Here is a 22,628-nt window from a genome sequence, read left to right on the forward strand (position 1 = left end):
CGGAGGAAAATGCAATTTTGATCATTTATATAAATAAGGATAAGACATTGTACTTGACAGAGAAAAATAACATCTGATGTGTACACTAGTATTTACATGACTCACCGACCAAGAGTTGAACGACAGGTTTCTGAGTCCTGCTCACTGTTGGAATGAAGCAGGTGTAGTTTCCAGCATCAGAGAGAGTAACTCCTGTTAGTTTCAATGAGACGTTGCCGTTCTTCAGTTCTTCTTTAAACAGTGACGTCCTTCTCTTGTAGGAAGGATTCTGGTCCTCTTCAGAGTCACGATGGTCGCGGTAACAATGCGCCTCTTTTGGCTTCAAGTCTGGTCTGAGCCACTCCACTGTGTGGCTCGCAGCATTCATAGTGGGTTTCAGGAAACAAGGAAGGATGACATCACCACCCGCTACGGCATGAACCCTGGACATTGGAGCAACAACCTGAACCTGACCTGAAAAAACAAAATCAGAGTGAATATCTTTAAGACCAAATAGTCTAAATGTTGTATAAAACTTTTCAAAAGAAGTTTAGCATGGTAATATAGTAGAGTTTAGTACTTAGTAGCAAATTTTGTATTTGTCGTGAACAGACTCACGTGCTCACAAAATACTACTATTTTACCCAACAGAGCAGACTGATCCGTGGAGAATGAACACCAAATTAGAACAGATTCAACAGCTGGGCGATAGTGAATTGTAAAAACAAGAAGTTGTTTATATTGAAGGGAGAAATAATTACAGTATTCACCATCTGGATGTCAGTGACATGCACGTTATATGTATATACATGCTGTAGGTATATACTGCTGCATTCAAGACAATTGGGAACTCATAAAATAAAAAATAAGTGAAATCATTATGTCGCTGGCGTTAACTTTTTCCAACTTATTTTCCTTACCAAAACATATGGAGCATGAACGGCAAGCTGGCAGCACAACACCGGGACACAGCGAAGGATGTAGCGAATATCAGGGTGACAGCTAAAGCACAGGGCTTGATTTTCACTGAAAACGTACAACTAGTTACAGCATTAACGTCTACATTTGTTAGATAAACCTCAACAATCACTCCGATCAAAACAGAATGATTCTGAACACTGACAAACTTCCCTTGCGCCAAGAACCATAGAGGGTTTAGTTCTTCCTGATCTCGTATTACCTCTAGGTGGAATGCAGTCAGACCAGCCGGTAATACGCTTGTCCCCCCGCGACAGGTTCATACATCAAACATCCTCTATTCAGGATGCGAAGGTGTTAGTTTTCTCCTTAACGAGATTTTAATGGCTCGGTGAAAAAACGTGTACTGTCAATATAAATAATTCCCACCACCGTGCTAGGGTGGCTAATGCTACTTCCTGATGTTGCCAATGTTCATTTGATCTGAAAATCGGTGGTGGATTATTGAGAGAAATTTCAACAAACATCAATGACATCACACCTGCTAAGATCTGCATGTTCCCACCTCATCTATAACTACTACTACTACCACCACCACCACCACTACTACTACCACCACTACCACTATACCCATCCCGTTTGTCTCACAACAACATCCCTCATACCTTGGAGTTTTCCAGTGCTTGTAACCAGTGGTGACCCGTCATTCAGGGCAGATGGGGCTCTCTCTCATTTTCTGTTGTTGTTTTGCATGTTATTTTGGCATTAATGTGTCACATATCAGTTTGCACACAATGTCAAAAATAAATACAAACATCATTGAGTTAATAAAGCCTCCAAATCCAGAGAATACCAGACTTTGTTGACAAAATGACGACATTTGCCCACGAAGGACCGCCACGCCACCTTCCTGTTCAAGTGAGCACAGCCCAACAAGGGGAGTCCAAAATGTATTATATGCTGCTGCATAAAAGATGCCAGGGAGATATGTCTACTGTAGCTAAGAAAGTAATACTAAGTGTATGTATGTTGGTAGCTGTTAGCTGTTAGCAGCCCATGTGCCACACACTAATAATTTGGTCTATTTTGTCCCTCTTAATTATATTGTTTTTGCCCCACCAAGATTCACATGCTAAAATCGCCACTGCTTGTAACACATATGGCCTCAAAACTGCACTAATCTGTTTCTCTCTGTTTCTCGCCCAAATGTTTTAAATTAGATACATCATGTTACCTTCTACTCCAGTCGGTCGTTGTTTTTTTCCTTCTACAAATCAGTGAACTAGGCCTTTATTACTCCAGCTGACAGCAAATAAACTCTCTCTCAACATCTTCCTGCGGCCCCTCATGAGGAGTTCAGATTTGGGTATCTCACCGCACCCTCATATGCCATGTCTTGAAATATGAAGAAAGACACATTAAAAGTAAACTTACATCATAAAACTTCTGCAGGCCAACTTTCTAACTCCGCCCATAACTTCCAGAAGGGATTAATTATTTAGTCATTATTAGTTTTACACGTAAGACATGACACTGCCATTGTGCTGTAAACATTTTGAATTGTGTATCATATAATACATTCTATACATTAGTTCATACTGGATTAAGCGTACATTTTTGTTAGTTATGTTCCAACACTCCCTCCCTCTTGTGCCAATATCAGATATTTTGAAGTCTGTGTTCCAATAGTTTGTATTTTCTTTCTAAGAGATTGTCAGTTGGCAAGGTTTGTCTATATATATATATATATATATATATATATATATATATATATATATATATATATATATATATATCTCTCTTACCTATCATATGAGTATCCTTTTTCTGACTCAAATATCAATTCCCTCAATTGTGTTTTAATAAGAGCATATTTTTCAGTTGAGTCACAAACGCACCAGGTTGGAAGACCAGTCAGTCTGGTAAAAGTCCTCCAAAATCATCTACATGGCTGGCTGCGTTTTGCTACCAACGGAAACTTCTGGAAGATTGCCCATTATTTTGTTTCTCTAACGAACCAGAGTTCGGAGGCAGTAGGAGAACCGATTCAAGTAAATATGTTATGAACATTATGAATAGATTCTCCAGTTCCAGTCCCTAGCGAGAACAACTATCGCTCTGCCCTCAGTTTAAGTCAGAGGTTAACATACACCTTAGACAAATACATTTAAAAACTCAGTTTTTCACAATTCCTGACATTTAATCCTAGTAAAAATTCCCCGTCTTAGGTCAGTTAGGATCACCACTTTATTTTAAGAATCTGAAATGTCAGAATAATAGTAGAGAGAATGATTTATTTCAGCTTTTATTTCTTTCATCACATTCCCAGTGGGTCAAAAGTATACATACACTCAATTAGTATTTGGTAGCATTGCCTTTAAATTGTTTAACTTGGGTCAAATGTTTTGGGTAGCCTTCCACAAGCTTCCCACAATAAATTGGGTGAATTTTGGCCCATTCCTCCTGACAGAGCTGGTGTAACTGAGTCAGGTTTGCAGGACTCCTTGCTTGCACATGCTTTTTCTGCCCACAAATGTTCTACAGGGTTGAGGTCAGGGCTTTGTGATGGCCATTCAAATACCTTGACTTTGTTGTCCTTAAGCCATTTTGACACAACTTTGGAAGTATGCTTGAGGTCATTGTCCATTTGAAAGACCCATTTGCGACCAAGCTTCAACTTCCTGACTGATGTCTTGAGATGTTGCTTCAATATATCCACATAATTGTCCGTCCTTATGATGCCATCTATTTTGTGAAGTGCACCAGTCCCTCCTGCAGCAAAGCACCCCCACAACATGATGCTGCCTCCCCCGTGCTTCATGGTTGGGATGGTGTTCTTCGGCTTACAAGTCTCCCCTTTTTCCTCCAAACATAACGATGGTCTTTATGGCTAAACAGTTATTATTCCATTTTGTTTCATCAGACCAGAGGAAATTTCTCCAAAAAGTACATTCTTTGTCCCCATGTGCAGTTCCAAACCGTAGTCTGGCTTTTTTATGGCAGTTTTGGAGCAGTGGCTTCTTCCTTGCTGAGCGGCCTTTCAGGTTATGTCGATATAGGACTAGTTTTACTGTGGATATAGATACTTTTGTACCTGTTTCCTCCAGCATCTTCACAAGGTCCTTTGCTGTTGTTCTGGGATTGATTTGCACTTTTCGCACCAAAGTACGTTCATCTCTAGGAGACAGAACGCGTCTCCTTCCTGAGCGGTATGACGGCTGTGTGGTCCCTAGGTGTTTATACTTGCGTACTATTGTTTGTACAGATGAACATGGTACCTTCAGGCATTTGGAAATTGCTCCCAAGGATGAACCAGACTTGTGGAGGTCTTCAATTTTTTTTACACATTTTTTATCTGAGGTCTTGGCTGATTTCTTTTGATTTTCCCATGATGTCAAGCAAAGAGGCACTGAGTTTGAAGGTCGGCCTTGAAATACATCCACAGGTACACCTTCAACTGACTCAAATTACATCAATTAGCCTATCAGAAGCTTCTAAAGCCATGACATCATTTTCTGGAATTTTCCAAGCTGTTTAAAGGCATAGTCAACTTAGTGTATGTAAACTTTTGACCCACTGGAATTGTGACACAGTGAATAAGTGAAATAATCTGTCTGTAAACAATTGTTGGAAAAATGACTTGTGTCATGCACAAAGTATATATAAGTAGATTTGGAAAGAAAACTCTAAAGTTTCTAAAACTGTTTGAATGGTGTCTGTGAGTATAACAGAACTCATATTGCAGACAAAAACCTGAGAAAAATCTAAGCAGGAAGTGAGAATTCTGGTGCTTGTAGTCCTTTCAAGTCATTGCCAATCGAACACACGGTGAGTTAGGGTTCATTTTGCACTTCCTAAGGCTTCCACTAGATGTCAACAGTCTTTAGAAAGTTATTTGAAGCGTCTACAATGAACAGAGACTGAATGAGAAGGCTGAGAAGCTGGTGACCCCGGGGAGGAGACGCGCATTCACGCGAGAGGTTGCTCCACGTTCCAAAACGTTTTTCTAGACACAGGAACCGTCCGGTTGAAATATTACTGAATCTTCACGTTCTAAAGGCCCTAAAGATTGATGTTTTACAACGTTTGACATGTTTGAACGAACATAAATAAAAAATATAAAAACTTTCATCGTCACATTTTCGGCGCGCTTACGACATTTTGAGTAGCTTACTGAACGCGTGAACAACAAGGCGCTATTTGCACATAAATTATGAATTTTATCAAACAAAACAACATTTGTTGAATACCTGGAAGTGCCTTCTGATGAAGATCATCAAAGGTAAGGGAATATTTCTAATGCCATTTAATATTTTCGATGACTCCAACATGGTGGGTATCTGTATCGCCTAGTGTATTTTTCTGAGCACAGTACTCAGATTATTGCAAAGTGTGATTTCCCAGTAAAGTTATTTTGAAATCTGGCAATGCGGTTACATTCTTTCAGTAGATGTTAAACTATAATTCTTTGAATGACAGTTTAATATTTTATCAAGGTTTTTGAATAGTATTTTTGTTAATTGTAGTGCTGATTCACCGGCAGTTTTGGAGGCTAAATATTTTCTGAACTTCACGCGCCACTGTAAAATGCTGTTTTTGGATATAAATATGAACTTGATAGAACAAAAAATGCATGTATTGTGTAACATGATGTCCTAGGAGTGTCATCTGATGAAGATTGTCAAAGGTTAGTGCTTCATTTAGCTGTGTTTTGGGTATTTGTGATGCATGCTAGTTGATTAGAAAATGGCTGTGTGGTTACTTTTGTCTATGTACTCTCCTAACATAATCTAATGTTTTGCTTTCGCTGTAAAGACTTTTGGAAATCGGACAACGTGGTTCGATTCAGGAGAAGTGTATCTATAAAATGGTGTAAAATATAATCCTATGTTTGAGAACTTTGAATTATGAGATTTTGTGGTTTTAAATTTGGCGCTCTGATTTCTCACTGGCTGTTGAACAGTGCGGGACGATTTTGTCCCACATACCCGGAGAGTTTAAAGCATCAGACGAGCTCAATGCCTATAGTTGATTTTATTAAAACACATAGGGTGTCACACACACACACACACACTCACATTTAAAAATTCTGAGAAATTGAAAGGTCGAAAGAACAGATAACTCAGTCGACCAAGATTAAAACCAAAAACATGAGACAATATATTGTCCAGATACTGATACAGATAGAGCCATTCTGGATCTAAAGAAAAGACACCCTGATACTACTGGTCAGAGATACAACATCAAAACTCAAAAGAACAGATGTATAGACACTGATTCAATGGCATTGAGGAGTATACCACCTCAGTCACCGGCTTCATCAAGAAGTGCATCGACGACATCGTCCACATAGTGACCGTACGTACATATCCCAACCAGAAGCCATGGATTACAGACTACATCCGCACCGAGTTAAAGACTAGAGCTGCCGATTTCAAGGAGCAGGACGCACATAAGAAATCCCGCTAAGCCCTCAAACGAACCATCAAACAGGCAAAGCGTCAATACAGGACTAAGATTGAATCCTACTACACAGGCTTTGGCGCTCGTCGGACGTGGCAGGGCTTGCAAACTATTACGGACTACAAAGGGAGACCCAGCCGCGAGCTGCCCAGTGACGCGAGCCTACCAGACGAGCTAAAGGCCTTTTTTGCTGGCTTTGATGCAAGCAACACTGAAGCATGCATGAGAGCACCAGCTGTCTGGACGGCTGTGATTATGCTCTCTGTAGCTGATGTGAGCAAGATATTTAGACATTCACAAAGCCGCAGGGCCAGACGGATTACCAGATCATGTACTCAAAGCATGCGCAGACCAACTGGTAAGTGTCTTCACTGACATTTTCAACCTCTGCCTGAGAGTCTGTAATACCTACATGTTTCAAGCAGACCGTAGCACTCACGTCAGTAGCCATGAAGTGCTTTGAAAGGCTGGTCATGGCTCACATCAATCAACGCCATCATCCCGGAAACCCTAGACCCACTCCAATTCGCATACAGCCCCAACAGATCCACAGATGACGCAATCTCAATTGCACTCCACACTGCCCTTTCACACCTGGACAAAAGGAATACCTACGTGAGAATGCTGTTCATTGACTACAGCTCAGTGTTCAACACTATAGTGCCCACAAAGCTCATCACTAAGCTAAGGACCCTAGGACTAAACACCTCCCTCTGCAACTGGATCCTGGACTTCCTGATAGGCTACCCCCAGGTGGTAAGGGTAGACAACAACACATCCTCCATGCTGATCCTCAACACTGGGCCCCCCAGGGGTGTGTACTTTGTACCCTCCTGTAGTCCCTGTTCACCCACGACTGCGTGGCCAAACACGACTCCAACACCATCATCAAGTTTGCTGACGACACAAGTGGTAACGATGAGACAGCCTATAGGGAGGTCAGAGACCGGGCAGTGTCTCTCCCAGGGAAAGGCGGGCCGAACAGGCCCCCATTTACATATTTTCCCTCTCAGGAGACTGAAAAGATTTGGCATGGGTCCCTAGATCCTAAGATAATTATACAGCTGCACCATCGAGAGCATCCAGACCGGTTGCATCAGCACCTGGTATGTCAACTGCTTGGCATCTGACCGTAAGCCATTACAGAGGGTAGTGCGTACCGCCCAGTATATCACTAGGACCAAGATTCCCGACTATTTACATTGACAACCCCCCCCCCCCCCCTTTGTTTTTACACTGCTGCTACTCGCCATTTAATATCTATGCATTATTCCTACCTACATGTACAAATTACGACTAACCTGTACCCCCACGTATTTACTCGGTACCCCCCTGTATATATAACTTTTTAGGGAAGTTAGAAACCAATACACACAGGCAGTTAGAAACGCCAAGGCTAGCTTTTTCAAACAGAAATTTGCTTCGTGCAACTCCAACTCTAAAAAGTTCTGGGACATTGTAAAGTCCATGGAGAATAAGAACACCTCCTCCCAACTGCCCACTGCACTGAGGATAGGAAACTCTGTCACCACCGATAAGCCCACTATAATTGAGAATTTCAATAAGCATTTTTCTACGGCTGGCCATGCTTTCCACCTAACTACCCCTACTGCATTCAACAGCACTGCACCCCCCACAGCTACTCGCCCAAGCCTCCCCCATTTCTCCTTCTCCCAAATCCATTCAGCTGATGTTCTGAAAGAGCTGCAAAATCTGGACCCCTACAAATCAGCTGGGCTTGACAATCTGGACCCTTTCTTTCTAAAATTATCTGCCGAAATTATTGCAACCCCTATTACTAGCCTGTTCAACCTCTCTTTCGTGTCGTCTGAGATTCCCATAGATTGGAAAGCAGCTGCTGTCATCCCCCTCTTCAAAGGAGGTGACACTCTTGACCCAAGTTGCTACAGACCTATATCCATCCTACCCTGCCTTTCTAAGGTCTTCGAAAGCCAAGTCAACAAACAGATTACCGACTATTTTGAATCCCACCGCACCCTCTCCGCTATGCAATCTGGTTTCAGAGCTGGTCATGGGTGCACCTCAGCCACGCTCAAGGTCCTAAACGACATCGTAACCGCCATCGATAAGAAACATTACTGTGCTGCCGTATTCATTGACCTGGCCAAAGCTTTTGACTCTGTTAATCACCACATCCTCATCGGCAGACTTAGTAGCCTTGGTTTCTCAAACGATTGCGTCGCCTGGTTCACCAACTACTTCTCTGACAGAGTTCAGTGTGTCAAATCGGAGGGCCTACTGTCTGGACCTCTGGCAGTCTCTATGGGGGTACCACAGGGTTCAATTCTTGGGCCAACTCTTTTCTCTGTATACATAAATGATGTCGCTCTTGCTGCTGGTGAATCTCTGATCCACCTCTACGCAGACGACACCATTCTGTATACTTCTGGCCCTTCTTTGGACACTGTGTTAACAACCCTCCAGACGAGCTTCAATGCCATTCAACTCTCCTTCCGTGGTCTCCAACTGCTCCTAAACACAAGTAAAACTAAATGTATGCTCTTCAACCGATCGCTGCCTGCACCTGCCCGCCCATCCAGCATCACTTCTCTGGACGGTTCTAACTTAGAATTTGTGGACAACTACAAATACCTAGGTGTCTGGTTAGACTGTAAACTCTCCTTCCAGACTCACATCAATCATCTCCAATCCAAAGTGAAATCTAGAATTAGCTTCCTATTTCGCAACAAAGCATCCTTCACTCATGCTGCCAAACATACCCTCGTAAAACTGACCATCCTACCAATCCTCGACTTCGGCGATGTCATTTACAAAATAGCCTCCAATACCCTACTCAACAAGCTGGATGCAGTCTATCACAGTGCCATCCGTTTTGTCACCAAAGCCCCATATACAACCCACCACTGCGACCTGTATGCTCTCGTTGGCTGGCCTTCACTTCATCATCGTCGCCAAACACATTGGCTCCAGGTCATCTACAAGACCCTGCTAGGTAAAGTCCCCCCTTATCTCCGCTCACTGGTCACCATAGCAGCACCCACCTGTAGCACGCGCTCCAGCAGGTATATCTCTCTGGTCACCCCTAAAGCCAACTCCTCCTTTGGTCGTCTCTCCTTCCAGTTCTCAGCTGCCAATGATTGGAACGAACTACAAAAATCTCTAAAACTGGAAACACTTATCTCCCTCACTAGCTTTAAGCACCTGCTATCAGAGCAGCTCACAGATCTCTGCACCTGTACATAGCCCATCTTTAATTGAGCCCAAACTACTACCTTTTCCCCTACTGTATTTATTTATTTTATTTATTTTGCTCCTTTGCACCATATTATTTATATTTATATTTTAACTTTTAACTTTCTTCAAACTACAAATCTACCATTCCAGTGTTTTTTTCTTGCCATACTTTATTTACTTTGCCACCATGGCATTTTTTTGCCTTTACCTCCATTATCTCACATCATTTGCTCACATTGTATATAGTCTTATTTTTTTTCTACTGCATCATTGATTGTATGTTGTTTTACTCCATGTGTAACTCTGTGTTTTTGTATGTTGTCGAACTGCTTTGCTTTATCTTGGCCAGGTCGCAATTGTAAATGAGAACTTGTTCTCAACTTGCCTACCTGGTTAAATAAAGGTGAAATAAATAAATAAATAAAAATATAGCTTGTTATTGTTATTTTGTGTTACTTTATCATTTTTTTAACTTTAGTTTATTTAGCAGTTCTTGAACTGCATTTTTGGTTAAGGGCTTGTAAGTAAGCATTTCACGGTAAGGGAAAGGGGGATACCAGTCAGTTGTACAACTGAATGCATTCAACTGAAATGTGTCTTCCACATTTAACCGCTATGAATCAGAGAGGTGCGGAGGGGGCTGCCTTAATCAACATCCACGTCTTCGCCGCCTGGGGAACAGTGGTCTACTACACCTGTTGTATTCGGAGAATGTGACAAATAATTTGATACTACTGATCAGAGATACAGAGGTCTAATGTGTAGACACTACTGTGTGTAGGTCAGAGATACAGAGGTTAGCACATTTATATGTGTTAGCACATTTATATGTTCAGTGTAGTTAGTTAGCAGAGAGCACAGGTCATGAGAGAACACTCTGGCTGTGTCCCACATCGCACCCTGTCAACTACATAGTGAACTGCTGCTGATCAGACTCCTGGTCAACAGTAGTGCTCTTTATAGGGAATAGGCTGCTATGTGGGATGTACCCTGTGACTTCCATTTAGTTCACCATCTGGTCTCAGTCCTCTGATAACACACTGTCATGTCACCACCTATTTCACCCCCCCATCTGGTCTCAGTCCACTGATAACACACTGTCATGTCACCACCTATTTCATCCCCCCATCTTGTCTCAGTCCACTGATAACACACTGTCATGTCACCACCTATTTCACCCCCCCATCTGGTCTCAGTCCACTAGCTCATCATTTGAGGTGCGACATCAAATAACAGACGTGCAATGAGGACAGACTCATACACTTGATACTCCGGCCATCCTACAATCTAAGCTTGATGCCCTCAATGACCCTAACAGATATAATCCCAAATCCATAAACATGGGCACCCTCATAGATATCATCCTAACTAACTCGCCCTCCAAATACACCTCTGCTGTTTTCAATCAAGATCTCAGCGATCACTGCCTCATTGCCTGCATCCGTAATGGGTGTGCGATCAAACGACCACCTCTCATCACTGTCAAACGCTCCCTAAAACACTTCTGTGAGCAGGCCTTTCTAATCGACCTGGCCGGGGTATCCTGGAATGACATTGACCTCATCCCGACAGTAGAAGATGCCTGGTTGTTCTTCAAAAGTGCCTTACTCACCATCTTAAATAAGCATGCCCCATTCAAAAAATGTAGAACCAGGAATAGATATAGCCCTTGGTTCACTCCAGACCTGTCTGCCGTTGACCAGCACAAAAACATCCTGTGGCGTTCTGCATTAGCATCGAATAGCCCCCGCGATATGCAACTTTTCAGGGAAGTTAGGAGCCAATATACACAGGCAGTTAGGAAAGCAAAGGCTAGCTTTTTCAAACAGAAATTTGCATCCTGTAGCACAAACTCAAAAAAGTTCTGGGACACTGTAACGTCCATGGAGAATAAGAGCACCTCCTCCCAGCTGTCCACTGCTCTGAGGCTAGGAAACACTGTTACAACCGATAAATCCATTATAATTGAGAATTTCAATAAGCATTTCTCTACGGCTGGCCATGCTTTCCACCTGGCTACCCCTACCCCGGTCAACTAAAGCTAGAATATGCATATTATTGTTCAGGTTTGGATAGAAAACACCCTAAAGTTTCTAAAACTGTTTGAATGGTGTCTGAGCATAACAGAACTCCTATGGCAGGCAAAAATCTGAGAAGGTTTCATGCAGGAAGTGGCCTGTCTGACAAGGAGTCGTTCTTCTTGCCTCTGTTTATTGAAGAGTAAGGATCTTAGCTGTAACGTGACAATTCCTAGGCTCCAATAGGCTCTCAGAACCCGGGAAAAACCTGAACGATGACGAGGCAGCCTCAGGCTGAAACACATTATCGCCTTTTCCAAGTGTCCCATTAGGTGACAATGGAATGAGGCGCATGCGCGATTCGACCCCGTGGAGTATTTTCATTCGGCTGTTTAGCTTATTGCAGATTCCCGGTCGGAATATTATCGCTTTTCTACGAGATAAATGGCATAAAAATTGATTTTAAACAGCGGTTGACATGCTTCGAAGTACGGTAATTGAATATTTAGAAATTTTTTGTCGCGTTCTGCACCATGCTCGTGACCGTGATTTACCATTGGGATAGTGTCTAGAACGCAAGAACAAAACGTCGCTGATGGAACATAACGATGGATTATTTGGGACCAAACCTACATTTGTTATTGAAGTAGAAGTCCTGGGAGTGCATTCTGACGAAGAACAGGAAAGGTAAGACCATTTTTCTTATAGGAAATATGATTTTGGTGAAGGCTAATCTTGCCGGGTGTCTAAATAGCTAGCCCGTGATGGCTGGGCTATGTACTTAGAATATTGCAAAATGTGCTTCATCCGAAAAGCTATTTTAAAATCGGACATATCGAGTGCATAGAGGAGTAATGTATCTATAATTCTTAAAATAATTGTTATGCTTTTTGTGAACGTTTATTGTGAGTAATTTAGCAAACTGTTAGTAAATTCCCCGGAAGTTTGCGGGGGGTATGCTTTTTCTGAACGTCACATGCTAATGTAAAAAGCTGTTTTTTGATATAAATATGAACTTGATTGAACAGACATGCATGTATTGTATAACATAATGTCCTAGGTGTGTCATCTGATGAAGATCATAAAAGGTTAGTGCTGCATTTAGCTGTGGTTTGGGTTTTTGTGACATTATATGCTAGCTTGAAAAATGGGTGTCTGATTATTTCTGGCTGGGCACTCTCCTGACATAATCTAATGTTTTGCTTTCGTTGTAAAGCCTTTTTGAAATCGGACAGTGTGGTTAGATTAACGAGAGTCTTGTCTTTAAATAGCTGTAAAATAGTCATATGTTTGAGAAATTGAAGTAATAATATTTCAAACGATTCAAAAATCGCGCCACTGGATTCAAGTGGCTGTTACGTAGGTGGGACGAATTCGTCCCACCTGCGCCAGAGAGGTTAACTAACCTCCAGACGAGCTTCAAAGCCATACAACTCTCCTTCCGTGGCCTCCAACTGCTCTTAAAACGCAAAAAAAAAAAGCATGCTATTCAACCGATCATTGCCCGCACCTGCCCGCCCATCCAGCATCACTATTCTGGACAGCTCTGACTTAGAATACGTGGATAACTACAAATACCTGGGTGTCTGGCTAGACTGTAAACTCTCCTTCCAGACTCATATTAAGAATCTCCAATCCAAAATTAAATCTAGAATCGGCTTCCTATTTCGCAACAAAGCATCCTTCACTCATGCTGCCAAACATACCCTCGTAAAACTGACCATCCTACCGATCCTCGACTTCGGCGATGTCATCTATAAAATAGCCTCCAACACCCTACTCAACAAACTGGATGCAGTTTATCACAGTGCCATCCGTTTTGTCACCAAAGCCCCATACACTACCCACCACTGCGACCTATATGCTCTCGTTGGCTGGCCCTCACTTCATACTCGTCGCCAAACCCACTGGCTACAGGTTATCTACAAATCTCTGCTAGGTAAAGCCCCGCCTTATCTCAGCTCGCTGGTCACCATAGCAGCACCCACTCGTAGCACGCGCTCCAGCAGGTATATCTCACTGGTCACCCCCAAAGCCAATTCCTCCTTTGGTCGCCTTTCCTTCCAGTTCTCTGCTGCCAATGACTGGAATGAACTGCAAAAACCTCTGAAGCTGGAGATTCCCATCTCCCTCACTAGCTTTAAGCACCAGCTGTCAGAGCAGCTCACAGATCACTGCACCTGTACATAGCCCATCTGTATACAGCCCATCTATCTACCTACCTCATCCCCATACTGTATTTATTTATTCTGCTCCTTTTGCACCCCAGTATCTCTACTTGCACATTCCATATTTTGCACATCTACCATTCCAGTGTTTAATTGCCATACTGTAATTACTTTGCCACCATGGCCTATTTATTGCCTTAATTCCCTTATTTTACCTAATTTGCACTCACTGTATATAGACTTTTTGTTTTCTTTCTACTGTATTATTGACTGTATGTTTTGTTCATTCCATGTGTAACTCTGTGTTGTATGTGTCGAACTGCTTTGCTTTATCTTGGCCAGGTCGCAGTTGCAAATGAGAACTTGTTCTCAACTGGCCTACCTGGTTAAATAAAGGTGAAATATATATATTTTTTAAAAACAACATGCAATTAACAGCAGGTTTCCTAGAAGTACAACAGGGTCTGCAGAGCTAGCTGGCTACTGAAGTAGAACAGGGTCTGCAGAGCTAGCTGGCTACTGAAGTAGAACAGGGTCTGCAGAGCTAGCTGGCTACTGAAGTAGAACAGGGTCTGCAGAGCTAGCTGGCTACTGAAGTAGAACAGGGTCTGCAGAGCTAGCTGGCTACTGTGTCACCGGAAATTCTCATGTTTTTGTAACCTTTATTTAACTAGACAAGTCAGTTAAGAACAAATTCTTATTTACAATGACGGCCTACACGGGCTAAAACCCGGACGACGCTGGGTCAATTGTGCGCCACCCTCTGGGACTCCTAAACACGGCCAGATGTGATACAGCCTGGAACCGAACCAGGGTCTGTAGTGACGCACTGAAATGCAGTGCCTTAGACCGCTGCACCACTCGGGAGCCACAGTTGACCATAATGTCAACATTACCAGTTAACTAGTTAACGTAATGACATGCTGACCCAGTTAACTAGTTAACGTAATGACATGCTGACCCAGTTAACTTGTTAACGTAAAGACATGCTGACCCAGTTAACTAGTTAACGTTAGCTACATAAACCTGCATCTGGATGATCTAAGATGATAGCAAGTTGAGAATAACACCATAGAACTTCACATCGTATTGCTAACAACGTTATATCACTTCAGGATGTATCTTTGCTAGCCAGCTTACATTTTGTTTACTAGCTAACTTAGCTAGCTAGGTAGCTGAGCTTTCTGAAGCTAGCTAAGCGATGGTGTGAACAACCCACCTTCGGATGTTGTAGAAAGACAGCAGAAGCAAAGCCAGCATAAATGCAAACCATAACGAGAAATGATATCCATTTTGACAAGCAATGTTACGTTTGATGCTGGTTGTTACTAGCGACTTTAGTTTCAAACACACTTTCCTTCCTCTTCCGTCTAATGACGTATTTCCTCTTCCGTCTAATGACGTTCCCAACAATCTTCTTCTTCTGAGGTTTAACGGCGGTTGGCATCCAATTTGTTGCATTACCGCCACCTACTAGCCTGGAGTACAACTCCCTTATACTTTACTTGAAAAAGAAAAAATGTACTGAATAAATACCCTACCATCTAACACTATACTCACTAATTTAAAAATTATATAGAATAAAATTAACACCCCCCTACTCCACTAATTAAATGTATTTATTCCTACCTGATGCCATCACCCTGAAAGGATGGGACATCAGCACTTAACACACCCTGTTACTCTTTCTATTGTCAAGTCTCCCACACACCCAAATACCTCTCTGCAGCTGCCACCACAACCTCTATTTCCTGAGACTTCAGATCCATCCCTGCTGTACAGTTGATAACCATTGCTATAAATCCAATCTTACTGAAACGTATTTCACATTTTGCCCTATCCCTCTGTACTGGTATATCTCTACTACTCTCACCACTCCTCCCCCTTGACCCATCTTCCTATACTTTCTTCACTGCCTCAGCATATGACAACTTCTGCGCTACTATAACCCTGGAATCCTCAACCTGCCTTTCTCTCACGGGACATTTATGATCCCCAGCTCCATGGGCACCCCTACAATTAACACATACCACTACTTAACCCGATGCTACACATTCCTTTGTCTCGTGCCCTTCTGCACATTTCTCACACCTTGGACCCTCCCTCCTACACACTGCTGCCACCTGCCCATCAGCTGGACACCTGTAACATCGTAATGTATTCGGAACATACGCTCATACAGGATAACTTATATATCCTAACTTCACTTTGTCAGGCAAACACTCAACATCAAAATAACAGACAATGACTCTTCTGTTTCCCCACTCTCCCCACCCTGTCTGCGTCGCATCAAACGACGAGCATCACATACACCGGGCCTCTTTCCCCTCAGCTGGTCAACTTTTCTATTTACTGCTACCCCAGTTATCACTCCTTTCATTGGTGCCCTTTTCTTGAGAAAGAAACAATTCACATTTCTTGCCCTCATTCATTTTACTTTGAGCGCATTCTTCCTCTGCCTAACAGAAACACAAACAATTATCACTAGACCACTTCTGGTTACCCTCACCGACTCCACATGACCCAACTCTTTTCTCACCCACCGTGAAACCACAAATGGATCAGCCAAAAGGCAAGAGTCCACTTTTTCCATAAACTTCACTCCTACTGTCACAGACTCATCTTTTTCCTGATCCTTGGTGCCTCGGTCTCTGATAACTTTACTACACCGACCACCTCCGGTACTTCACCCTCATTCACTTCCATTTCTCCTCCTGTCTTCAGCTCCCTCTGCTCACACTTCCTACCATTCTTCTTTAACAAACCATCTCCCTTTTTTCCACCATTTTTATACGCCTTAAGCTCCCCCTCTTCTTCCCTCCCTCTCTTAGACCTCTTCTCCCTCTCTTTTCCCAACTCATCTTCACCGTTTTCCACGTTCACGTCTCCTTATGTTAATACTGCTGCTCCATCCCTGACACCCATCTTGGACTTGCTTTCTCTAGGGACTCCATTTTCCCCTTCCAGAGTTCTGCTCATGTCCCCAGTGTGTATTGTCGCCACCAAATTGACGGTTTGAAACCCCAAAATGTAAAATCCATGCGTAATAGTGAAACTAACTTAAAACCTGTTGGGGATAGGGGGCAGTATTTGCACGGCCGGATAAAAAACGTACCCGATTTAATCTGGTTACTACTCCTGCCCAGTAACTAGAATATGCATATAATTATTGGCTTTGGATAGAAAACACCCTAAAGTTTCTAAAACTGTTTGAATGGTGTCTGTGAGTATAACAGAACTCATAGGCAAAAACCTGAGACGATTCCTTACAGGAAGTGGCCTGTCTGACACGTTCTTGTTCTTCTTGGCTCTGTTTATTGAAAACTGAGGATCTTTGCTGTAACGTGACACTTCCTACGGCTCCCATAGGCTCTCAGAACCCGCGAAAAACCTGAATGATATCGAGGCAGCCCCTGGCTGAAAAACAGCGCATTTGGTTAGTGGCCGGTCAGAGGACCATCAGACTGGGGCTCGTGCACGAGGGCACGAGATGTTTTTATTTTCTCTCTTTGAACGTAAACACGCTTTCCCGGTCGGAATATTATCGTTTTTTTACGAGAAAAATGGAATAAAAATTGATTTTAAACAGCGGTTGACATGCTTCGAAGAACGGTAATGGAATATTTAGAATTTTTTTGTCACGAAACGCGTCGGGCACGTGACCCTTATTTACCCTTCAGATAGTGTCTTGAACGCACGAACAAAACGCCGCTATTTGGGTATAACTATGGATTATTTGGGACCAAACCAACATATGTTATTGAAGTAGAAGTCCTGGGAGTGCATTCTGACGAAGAACACCAAAGGTAATCAAACTTTTCTAATAGTAAATCGGAGTTTGGTGAGTGCCAAACTTGGTTGGTGTCAAAATAGCTAGCCTGTGATGGCTGGGCTATCTACTTAGAATATTGCAAAATGTGCTTTCACCGAAAAGCTATTTTAAAATTGGACATAGCGAGTGCATAGAGGAGTTCTGTATCTATAATTCTTAAAATAATTGTTATGTTTTTTGTGAACGTTTATCGTGAGTAATTTAGTAAATTCACCGGAAGTTTGCGGGGGGTATGCTAGTTCTGAACGTCACATGCTAATGTAAAAAGCTGTTTTTTGATATAAATATGAACTTGATTGAACAAAACATGCATGTATTGTATAACATAATGTCCTAGGTGTGTCATCTGATGAAGATCATCAAAGGTTAGTGCTGCATTTAGCTGTGGTTTGGGTTTATGTGAGGGGGGTATGCTATTACAAAAGTTTGATTACCTATGTTGTCTTCGTCAGAATGCACTCCCAGGACTGCTACTTCAATAACAAACGTTGGTTTGGTCCAAAATAATCCATCGTTATATCCAAATAGCGGCGTTTTGTTCGTGCATTCCAGACACTATCCGAAGTGTAAATAAGGGTCACGAGCATGGCGCAATTCGTGACAAAAAAAATTCTAAATATTCCATTACCGTACTTCGAAGCATGTCAACCGCTGTTTAAAATCCATTTTTATGCCATTTTTCTCGTAAAAAAGCGATAATATTCCGACCGGGAATCTGCGTTTAGGTAAACAGAGGAAAGAAAACAAAGCATTCGGTCGACGCGGGCACGCGCCTGAGTCTCACAGTACTGTAACCAGCCACTACCCAAAAGCGTTACTTTTTTTCAGCCAGACCCTGCAAAGCCACGATTCAGCTTTTTGCCGCCTTCTGAGAGCCCATGTGAGCCGTAGGAAGTGTCACGTAACAGCAGAGATCCTTTGTTTTGGATAGAGATGGCAAAGAAGGCCAAGAAATGGTCAGACAGGGTACTTCCTGTACAGAATCTTCTCAGGTTTTGACCTGCCATTTGAGTTCTGTTATACTCACAGACACCATTCAAACAGTTTTAGAAACTTGAGTGTTTTCTATCCAAAGCCAATAATTATATGCATATTCTAGTTACTGGGCAGGAGTAATAACCAGATTAAATCGGGTACGTTTTTTATCCAGCCGTGTCAATACTGCCCCCTGCCCCCTACCCTGTGGCACCCCCCTAGAGACTGCTAGAGGACCGGACAACAGGCCCTCCGATTTGACACACTGAACTCTATCTGAGAAGTATCTGAGAAGTAGTTGGTGAACCAGGCGAGGCAGTCATTTGAGAAGCCAAGGCTATTGAGTCTGCCGATAAGAATGCAGTGATTGACAGAGTCTAAAGCCTTGGCCAGGTGTCACGTATTTCGTTGTGTTGAGGAAAGGAGGACCAAAATGCAGCGGGATTGTGGACACTCATGTTTATTCCTGATAAAAACAGGTAAGGTATCCACTTGAAGAAAAACAAAACTCACAACGGCAACAGTGTGGCAGGCTCAAACAAACGCAGTGCACACAACAATCTCCCACAAAAGACACATACAAACACACCCTAATATATGGGACTCTCAATCAAAGGCAAATGGACAACACCTGCCTTCAATTGAGTCCCAACCCCAATTGACCACACATAGATATACAACAGCTAGATCAATCATAGACATACATAACAAGGAACAGTGCCCAAAAACCCCGGAATACACAAATCAAATCCCCTACAACAAACACACCACCCCGAATACCATAAAACGAATACCCTCTGCCACGTCCTGACCAAACTACAATACCAATTAACCCTTATACTGGCCAGGACGTGACACCAGGTCAATAAATATGGCTACACTGTACTGTTTTTATCGATGGTGGTTATGATATCGTTTAGGACCTTGAGCGTGGCTGAGGAGCACCCATGACCAGCTCTGAAACCAGATTGCATAGTTGAGAAGGTACGGTGGTATTCGAAAAAGTCCGTGATCTTTTTGTTAACTTGGCTTGCGAAGACCTTAGAAAGGTAGGGCAGGATGGATATAGGTCTGTAGCAGTTTGGGTCCAGAGTGTCTCCCCCTTTGAAGAGAGGGATGACCACGGCAGCTTTCCAATCTTTGGGAATCTCAGACGATACGAAAGAGAGGTTGAACAGGCTAGTAATAGACTTCTTCCACTTTCCCAAAACTTCTTCACCATCCTCGTGACTTCAAAGGGTTTCCCAAATAAACATCTTTATCCAAAAAAACGTATTCCAACATGGAGTGATTAATCAGACTCATTTTACACAACAATTTTAGCCCTTTTTGTTCCATTGTTGGACTTCACTGTTGTCTACTTATCTTTCTAGCCAACTGTACTCGACGCTCTTTCTGCTTCAAACGACACTTCAGCTTCCGCCATCTCAGGGTCCTGCGGTGACAACGTTCTCCCCCTCTGTATGTGCCTTCCTCCAACAGGAATCTGCTACAAAAAACTTTGTAAATAACAAGGTTGCCAACAAACAACCCATACAAAGTTGTATAGCAGCAGAATAAGATACCAGGCAGGGAGTGGGCTGTTTAATTACTTTTTTACACGGACAACATTTATTTAGAAACATGTCTGTCCTCATTCTGGTCGCCTACAAGCAATTCTTGTTCGTTGGTTTAGTTATTATTTCTGGTGTGTCTGCATTTGCCGGTGAACTCTATTGCTTTGGTTAAAATGTAACTAAATGACTGCTAGCTCCAATATTTTATTAGCTAGGTGGCTTGTACACAACAGCCTACCGGTACTACAGAAACATACAATGTATTTTGTCAAGTTCTCTCTGTGTTAATCCTGTTGCCCAAATATAGCAGGTAACTTATGTCTGCGTTGAAGATGTTATTGACCTATTTCAGGTAACCTCAAGATACTTCACTCACTACAGCTGCTTTTGAAGAACTTTCCAGGCGTTTGTGCTTTACATTCCGACTTTTGAAATGTCTCCTTGATTGGACATATTTAGCTAATAAAAAAGAACAATATAAAGCATCTGTTTTAAGGTTATTGTGTTTGTGTGTGTGGTGTAGTTCCTCTTGGTGTCCACTAGGTGGCAATACAGTTTCAATATTGTTACACAAGGTTATCATGTGTAACAATGTTCCTTTTAAGTCCAGTGGTGTAAATTACTGAAGTAAAAATACTTTAAAGTACTACTTAAGTCGTTTTTTTGTGTATCTGTATTTATAAAATGTATATTTTGACAACTTTTACTTTTGCGAAAATTCTACATCACCTTTACTCCACACACAGAGATGCGTACAAAGCTCTCCCTCGCCCTCCATTTGGTAAATCCGACCACAACTCTATCCTCCTGATTACAAGCAAAAATTATAGCATGAAGCACCAGTGACTCGGTCTATAAAAAAAAGTGGTCAGATGAAGCAGATGCTAAACTACAGGACTGTTTTGCTATCACAGACTGGAACATGTTCCGGGTTTCTTCCGATGGCATTGAGGAGTACACCACATCAGTCACTGGCTTTATCACTAAGTGCATCAAGGACGTCGTCCCCACAGTGACTGTACCTACATACCCCAACCAGAAGCCATGGATTACAGGCAACATTCGCACTGAGCTAAAGGGTAGAGCTGCCGCTTTCAAGGTGCGGGACTCTAACCCGGAAGCTTACAAGAAATCCTGGTATGCTCTGCGACAAACCATCAAACAGGCAAAGCGTCAATACAGGGCTAAGATTGAATCATACTACACCTGCTCTGAAGCTCGTCTTATGTGGCAGGGCTTGCAAACTATTACAGACTACAAAGGGAAGCACAGCCGCGAGCTGCCCAGTGACACGAGACTACCAGACGAGCTAAACCACTTCTAGGCTCGCTTCAAGGCAAGCAACACTGAGGCATGCATGAGAACATCAGCTGTTCCGGAAGACTGTGTTCACGCTCTCCGTAGCCGACGTGAGTAAGACCTTTTAAACAGGTCAACATACACATGGCTGTGGGGCCAGACGGATTACCAGGATGTGTGCTCCGGGCATGTGCTGACCAACTGGCAGGTGTCTTCACTGACATTTTCAACATGTCCCTGATTGAGTCTGTTATACCAACATGTTTCAAGCAGACCACCTTAGTCCCTGTTCCCAAGAACACCAAGACAACCTGCCTAAATCACTACAGACCCGTAGCACTCAGGTCCGTAGCCATGAAGTGCTTTGAAAGGTTGGTAATGGCTCACATCAACACCATTATCCCAGAAACCCTAGACCCACTCCAATTTGCATACCGTCCAAACAAATCCACAGATGATGCAATCTCCATTGCACTCCACACTGCCCTTTCCCACCTGGACAAAAGGAACACTTATGTAAGAATGCTATTCATTAACTACAGCTCAGCGTTCAATACCATAGTACCCTCAAAGCTCATCACTAAGCTAAGGATCCTGGGACTAAACACCTTCCTCTGCAACTGGATCCTGGACTTCCTGACGGGCCGCCCCCAGGTGGTGAGGGTAGGTAGCAACACATCTGCCACGCTGATCCTCAACACCGGAGCTCCCCAGGGGTGTGTGCTCAGTCCCCTCCTGTACTCCCTGTTCACCCACAACTGCATGGCCAGGCACGACTCCAAATCCATCATTAAGTTTGCAGACGACACAACAGTGGTAGGCCTGATCACCGACAACGACGAGGCAGCCTATAGGGAGGAGGTCAGAGACCTGGTGGTGCCAGAATAACAACCTATCCCTCAACGTAACCAAGACTAAGAAGATGATTGTGGACTACAGGAAAAGGAGGACCGAGCAAGCCCCCATTCTCATCGACGGGGCTGTAGTGGAGCAGGTTGAGAGCTTCAAGTTCTTTGGTGTCCACATCAACAACAAACTAGAATTGTCCAAACACACCAAGACAGTCGTGAAGAGGGCACGACAAAGCCTATTCCCCCTCAGGAAACTAAAAAGATTTGGCATGGGTCCTGAGATCCTCAAAGGGTTCTACAGTTGCAACATCAAGAGCATCCTGACTGGTTGCATCACTGCCTTGTACGGCAAT

At 42.9% G+C, this 22,628-nt stretch overlaps 1 long non-coding RNA gene across 1 annotated transcript; it reads right to left on the reverse strand.

Moving 5' to 3' along the window:
* Positions 1-232: 232 nt before the first annotated feature.
* On the reverse strand, positions 233-15,149 carry LOC115194797 (uncharacterized). The gene is made up of 2 exons (XR_003878493.1): positions 14,982-15,149; positions 233-453 (listed from the first exon to the last, which is right to left on the reverse strand). It is a non-coding gene; the product is annotated as an uncharacterized LOC115194797 (long non-coding RNA).
* Between the last annotated feature and the right edge of the window lie 7,479 nt (positions 15,150-22,628).

Source organism: Salmo trutta, chromosome 5, assembly GCF_901001165.1.
Source record: "Salmo trutta chromosome 5, fSalTru1.1, whole genome shotgun sequence".
Classification (NCBI taxonomy): Eukaryota; Metazoa; Chordata; class Actinopteri; order Salmoniformes; family Salmonidae; genus Salmo; species Salmo trutta.